General features: G+C 36.1%; 1 pseudogene; it reads right to left on the bottom strand.

Annotated features, from left to right (window-relative positions):
* Positions 1-831, bottom strand: part of LOC148013396 (uncharacterized) — a 34445-nt pseudogene extending 33614 nt beyond the window's left edge.
* Between the last annotated feature and the right edge of the window lie 6843 nt (positions 832-7674).

A 7674-nucleotide genomic window follows, 5' to 3' on the forward strand; every position in this document is an offset into this window, starting at 1 on the left:
GAAAAAAGATAATACCTTTATGTTTCTCCATGTAAGAATGTAACTTCTCTATTGACGTCTCCATTTCTTTCTTATCATCTAGTTCTTGATCAACTACAGTATGTTGTATATCCACTTTTGTAAGCCCTCGAGAAACATAAGATTATTTTTCTCATGACATTTATTTTGCATGATGTGTGTCCTCATGAAGTTAGAAAGACAAGTATATGCGACATGCTTCCCTTCCACTAAGCCCTTCCCATACAACGAGTTACATTCGTTACACCAAACATGAACTCGAGATTCTCCATTGATATCTTCGCTGTGTAATTCAAACCTATCATCCCTTGAGATTGTTGACTATTTTAACTTTAGCCTTATTCTATTGCATTCATGTTTCCAAGTCTCGAGAGTACTTGAACTTAACAATTTTCTTTTTAGCTTTGAAGTGAGGTTTCTTAAAGCTTCATTTTGATCCTCTACAACTTGTTCTAAACATTGTCGCTTATTTGGAGAACATGGTTCATTCGTCACACTAGCATGCCTCTTGATGCAAACTTGAAGATTATCACTAAGAGTTCACCGCTCCTCTTGTCGCTTTTTAATAATATAATTGTCCTCAATGAAGTTAAAATACCCATCTATGAGCTCATCACCTTCAATTTGTTCACGAATTTGAGCAAAGGTAGGTTCGGATCCGTCTTTTCTTAGTCTCACAAGACCTAGATTTTCTTGCCAATATCATCGAAAATTACTTGAATCTTGTAAAAAGCTCCCATGAAATCCAAATGAAAAATCACTTATTCAATTGTAAAACCTACATTCAACATTAAAAGATTGTTACCGAAGCATATCTTAATTGAATGAGAAAATATGATATTTTTAAGTGTTATCTTTATAAATTATAAAGTGGAAAGCATTGTGGAAAGATCGTGGATCTAAAATCTAATTATCAAGATGTGATTAATAATAGTAAACTTCATATATGAGTCAAATGGCTTGAAGCAACCCATACAAATATTACTTGAGCATGTAAAGCTTTTACATTCTACGTGATGGCATGGAGATGGAGTATGATGCTCATGAGATTCTATTATAGTACAAATTACAGATTGTATTCCATAGAGTTTTACAAAAAATTATGATCTGTTTCGAGTGATCTTTGGATCCATGAGTCATAGAGACTAGTAAAACTAGATTAGATGTTTTACAAAATATGGGAAGAGATTGCAAGATGTGGATAATTTAGTAAGGGTGAGCTAGGATAGGGCCAAGATCGATAGATCTACCTAATATTGAGAGGAGTTGTAGCTTGCTTGAGCCTTTAAGACTATGTCACGTTGATATGGATTTGTTAGGAGATTTAAGCTATGAATATCATTGCATTGCATAGATTATGAATATAGCAATTATCATCACGTTGACTACTCCAAGTGATGCTACATTTCAAGTTTGATGTTATCTACCTAATGAACACACTTGGCTATGGTTGTTGAAAGTAGTATCAAAGCTTCAACAAAGGAACAAGCCAAAGCCATGGCTATTATAGTAGACAGGTTTGGACAAAAGTAGTAGTGAAAGGAGATCAATTGTTAGCCTTCAACCTTCAATGCTATCTATCAACCAACCAACCAACCATCCATCCATCCATCTAACCTTTATATTGATTAAACTACATTGATGGACTTGGACAGGAGGAAGCTAGCCTTTTGGTGGGGGGGGACGGGGGGGGCCATTGATGCCCATACTATGATGATGACAGTCCTCATATCTAGCACACCGGAGGGATTGTAGAGCCACCAAGATGCACTACATGCCTTTTGTAAGATAGGGATCTCATAATGAACCTTGGGAAAACCAAGGTTATGGTGTTGAAACTTCTTCCTAGTGGATTCGATGATTAGCACCCCATTTCACTTGTGGAGAGGAGATGGTCAAGGTGGTCCACAGATATGTTTACTTGGGGATTGCATTCTCAAGGCTCTGAGATTCACTTTGAGGAGAGTAGCATAGAATAGATTGACATGAGACTATACAGCTCTGGGAGCAATGAAGAGCTAGTATATGCGCACATACAATTTCATGAGCCTCAAAAGAAGCTTTAGCTTCTTCAATGCTTTTTTCACACTAGCACTTTCGTATGGGACCCTCGTATGGGAATCAAGTCTCTACCACATGAGAAGAGCCACATAAGCTCTCAACCACTACTCGGGGGAGAGGAGATATATAAGGGGTAGAAAAAATAGAAAGACCTGCGATACTGATGATTTCATAGACAATTTGAAGTTAAGCCCCCTATACCACATGAGATTATTAGAGCAAAGATGGGAGCACCACCTCTAGTGACAAAGGCCCTCTTCCAAACAATGACTTTCTTGCATAGGCTTCGGACCTTGCTAATACAAAGATACTCTCGAATCACACTAGTCATCTAGATAGCTAACATTACAAGGGGATACTAAGTGTTAGTATGCTCAAATAGAAGCATAGCTACAATTACATGGATTACACATGGACCACCTTCTACCACTAAAATACAACTTGGATTTCTCCCACTTGACACTTAGCTAAGAGAAGCTAAACCAAATCATCAGGACTAACATTATTAGATACACATAACTAGGACATGGGTGACACATACCAAGGATTTGGGGAAAAATATGGCTTCTACCAAAAGCATCTTCTACACATCCCTTGATGGCTTTGTTGTCCGCTCGAGATATATGGATGCACATTCGTCTCATGGTGTACAATGTGCCATTGCGCAACTATGCATCTCCTCACACTAGCTCTAGATCAGGAAAGATAAATACATTCCAATATTTCTCCCCTTTGAGGACAAGATTTTCCAACTTTGTAAGCTCGAGCTACAGATAGAGTACTACTTATGCAGATGCCTAGTGTACTAAACATCCAAGGGTGCTGTCATTGCTTGTTCAAAGAGAGATTTGAGCTACCATCCAAGGTTATGGATTTTTCGAATAAAAGATATCTCAAGGTTCTTTTGTTAGAGCTACACCACCACAAGGAGCATCTCTTATAGGCCCAACAATAGAGACACAGCCACACACCAACATGCAGTCACAGAGTTCTATAGAGCATTGACTACTCCCTCCACAGAGCCCTCGTTGGTCCCGATCAACAACTCCACCACAGGGGACCACCATAGACACAATCATGGAGAGATGCAAAGCCTATCCCCCACATCCATTTGGTCCACACCCTCGCAAGGGGCACAATCTATAGATATAGAGAAGGCTATACCATCACATGGGAACCCTACCTCACCACTTCAGACTCTTGTCTAGCCTCTTTATGCTAGACAGACCCACAAGAGATATCCTAATGAGAGCACTTCTTGAGCAATTCCAAACTGTATCTGGCTTAGGTATCATTTTGTACCCATCAACTATGTATTGTTCACTTTTTGTTCTTCATTCATATAGTCATAACGTTAGATGTTAGCTCTTTTAGCATAGAAATTTTCCTTGGACTTTGACGTAACATTTGGTCTCAAGCCAATTTGGCCTTTTGGTATTCCAAGAACACCTCAAGGTCATGATATGATTTGGGTCATAATTGATAGATTCAGCAAACACTCACATTTTATTCCATGTCATAGAACATTGAAATCCGCACAAGCTGCAAGACTTTTCATTCAACATATCTTCAGATTACATGGTATGCCTTCTGAGATCATTTCAGATAGAGACTCCAAATTCACAAGCAACTTTTGGCGTGCTTTATTTGAGAATTTGGGAACCACTTTAAAGTTCTCCTCAGCTTTTCATCCTCAAACTGACGGCCAAACAAAGGTGATGAATCTCACTCTTTTGGATATGTTGAAAGCTTATGTTAGTGAACATAAGTCACAATGGGAGAAATATCTTCCATTATTGGAGTTTACTTACAACAATACACTGCACTCATCCACAGGGAAAGCTCCAAATGAATTAGTACAGGGTAAAGTGATTCCTCCTCCAATTATTCGCACTAAAGATAAGATTTTTTATGTGCTGATGAGTTTGCTTCAAATTTAAAAACCGCAATGGATCAAGTTCGAGCCACTATCAAAGTTGCCCAAGAGCGACAAAAGAAGCAAGTAGAAATACATTCCTTCGGGGGGGAGGGGGGGGTTGCCCATCTTCAACCCTCAATCTTGTCTCCATTACTTTTACATTTTCATGACTGTAATTTTGTGAGTAATTTTCATTTTCAGCTTTAAGTGTTCATTCTCTTTTATATTAAATCTCAAAAACAAGCGAATATCATAATTGTTAAGCATACTACGTTGTTCGGGGTGTTTACAGATATGCTTCAAGGAGACAAAGCCATACCAATGAAAGAAGCCGATCAAGAAGTCCAACTACTTCTAAGAGGCGAAGGTGAGCTTTAAGAGAGCAAGATGAGAAGAAAAATCAAAAAATAGACAAGTGATAAGTGAGCAAAAGAAGTTTGTTATCAATTATATGCTAGCTGTTGATAGTTAGAAAAAAGCATGTTGCCAAAGTATGTTAGGAGTAGTACAGCAATGGAAGCATAGACAAATGTTGAAATAAATTATTAAACACACAGTAAAATAGAAAGAGAAAATACTATTAAAAAAAGAACTCAAAAGAATGCTTGAGAAATGAAATCCATATACCAAACACAAGACAATCGCATACAATAGTGGGCCGTTAGCTACATGGGCAATGATATTGACTCCTTTCTTCAATGGGAAGTCTACTTGATGAATGATGATGATGATGATTGTAAAGGAGCCCCACTATGAATTGCCAAAACTCGACCATAAACAAGTGATTGGCTAAACTAACATAAAATGATTAAATTTTCACTAATAAATCACAACAATAATGCCTAACATAATGACAATGTATCCAATCTTGACCAGCATGCACAAACTCACACACAAGTTGACAATCTTATGAACACCCTCTCTCAAATCATGGGTGATCTCATACAATACAATGATACAATGATACAATGATAATGACTCATCTCAGTTCATACAACATAGAGCCACTAAAGTAAAAACATAGATATACCCAAGTAATGGGTGATCAAGCCACTACCAAAGTGTCTCGAAGAGAACCTAATATCAATGTCAATCGTACCAGCTCTAAAAATAAAAAATAACAATAGCATGTCTCTGTGTCTTTCATCAATGTCTCACAATAGAATACAAGATAAGCTTATGCAAAATACCTCTAAACATATACAACCATCAATTCCCTACCTTTGGTCAAACTACCAAGTGTCAACTCCTATAAGCACGACTATGAGCCAAGCACGCTTTCTACCAACTTATCATTACCCTAATTATCAATCCCATCTCCAAGGTTTGAACCTTTCAAACTTCGATCAATGTGTGGAGACGTCACTCTCTAAAACCTGTGCACCTATATACATGTATAAATAAGTCTCAACTAGTCCATCTCACCATTCATTCCTTTTTGTACATTGAAGAGTTGTGAGAAACAACCGCATCACGTGGATTAGAAAGTAGTAGAGAAAAGAGTAGCCAAGTTATTTTATCTCTATAAAGAAGCAAATTTCTTTTGTGCCTTAAACTTCTCCTCAATCAAAGGATAAGAATTTGAGTCGAAGCAAGAGAACGACTCGTAGAAGAACTCAGCATCCCACTTTTTATTATTTTTCTCCTCCTTTCATGAGGTTGGTAACTCCTTGCAATCTTTTCATAAATATCTTTTCTTATCAAAGTGATAACACTAGGTCTTCAACTTCTTCTTCCTATCACCTCTGCTGCAAAAGCCTCACATGATCCTCCATAATGAGATAAAAGTATCCCTTATAAACACAAAGATACCTCATGCTCAAGCAACATTGAGGCCGTGTAAAGCTCATATGTAAAGACAATATCTATACCCTCAAAGCATTGGCCATCTATCAAACTTCAAGCGGAGTTTATAGAGTATCATTCCCATGAGATATGCCTTTGGAAGGGTGGTCTATAGGTGTTAAAGTTGGTCTTGTACCCATGTAACATGGAGTAAAAATGACTCAATGGTATCCTTAAACTCAAACTTCATCTACGAAAGCTATCCACAAAGAATCATTGCATGTACAGTGAAAGGTGCCTCCTACAACATTTGAAGCTTGACCATACTTCAAGAGATGTCCTACATGGAAAAATTGCTAGTAGAACTTCTTTAGAAATACATCAAAGAATAGCAAAATAAGCGTGCATAATCCGTATCCCATGTATGTACAACTTTCTCATGTTCTTCCTCATTAAAATCTTTAAGAAGTAAAAAAGGATGCTTTGGATAGAATATAGCTCCACAAACAATGTACCATAACAACTTCTACACAAACCAAGCTTTCATGACAACACATTATGTTAAATATTTAGGTCCATGCAACTTATAGTTTGTAAAACTACAGAAAAAGCCATAAGAAGAGGATAAGAAGATAACAGAAGGTATACAAAGAGAAAAGATGACCAACAACATAGCAAAGATGACACAATAAAAAAATACACACGCAATGTTCACATGTTGACCATAAAAATACCATATTATCAATGCCAAAATCTTTTTTTTTAATTAATCAAAAGATGTTACCCAACAATAGAGAAGTATTGAATGCTAAAATGCAAAAAATCTATATAAAAAACATGTGATAACAAATATTAAAGCAGCTAAATGGAGCAACAAGTTCATAGCCTAAAAATGCAAGTCCAATTGAACTTACATCAAACAAATAACATGGCATTAAATGCAACAGACACAAAAAGCATAGGCAATAAACAAATCATTAAGCAATAACTGACTAACGCTTGATCCCAATACATGGAGAAAATACCTAAGATCAACGAAGAAACCAATGGTCCAAACCTAGATCCTATAACATTATACCATGTCAAAAGTGGTATAACAATGGAAGCATAAACAAGTGCTAAAATAAGATGTTGAAGACAAGATAAAAATGAAAGAAAAAGAAAACATTACAAAGAAGAGAGCTCAAAAGAATGCTCAAAAAAGTAAATCCATATACATACAACAATGAGTCACTATAGCATGGAATCCTCTCCGACAAAAAGATTACTTAATGAATGATAATGATGAGTGTGAAGGAGAAGTCCCACTATAAATAGACATAAAATAAGCCATAAACAACTACTACTTCGCCAATATTAAATATTGATCAACTAACATAAAGTGCCTAAAATATCGCTAATAAATCACAACAATAATATTCAAAATAATGACGTAATCTTGACAAACATGCACAAACTCATAAGAGCTGACAAAGCTCCTAAACAAAGTGATGGTAGGTATCAAAAATAAAAAGATTAATTAAAAATATTAAATAATAGCATTCTAACAATAAAACAGAAAAGTGATTATAAATGATCAACCACTTTGATACCATGTTAAAAACCCAAGCATGAATATGAAGATACACTCTCTCATGGTGGTTCAAATATGAAAGTGCTCATTATGTAAGCATAACACTATGATAATGAGAGAAATTCAATAAGCAAGACACAAACTAGATGCAAAATAAATTCAGAATTCTTCATAAGTGATTGTTACATTGTGAGAAAGGTGTCTTATATAAGCATACACAACTTGATTGCATATATGAGTCTAGGAAAAGAAATTGTATAAAAAGTAAAGCCAAAAACTTAGAAAAAGAATCTATATTTAGATAAAAGAAATTCTCTTA

Source organism: Lygodium microphyllum, chromosome 26 (assembly GCF_053477565.2).
Source record: "Lygodium microphyllum isolate KBCC chromosome 26, Lygodium_microphyllum_v1.1.10, whole genome shotgun sequence".
NCBI classification, from domain to species: domain Eukaryota; kingdom Viridiplantae; phylum Streptophyta; class Polypodiopsida; order Schizaeales; family Lygodiaceae; genus Lygodium; species Lygodium microphyllum.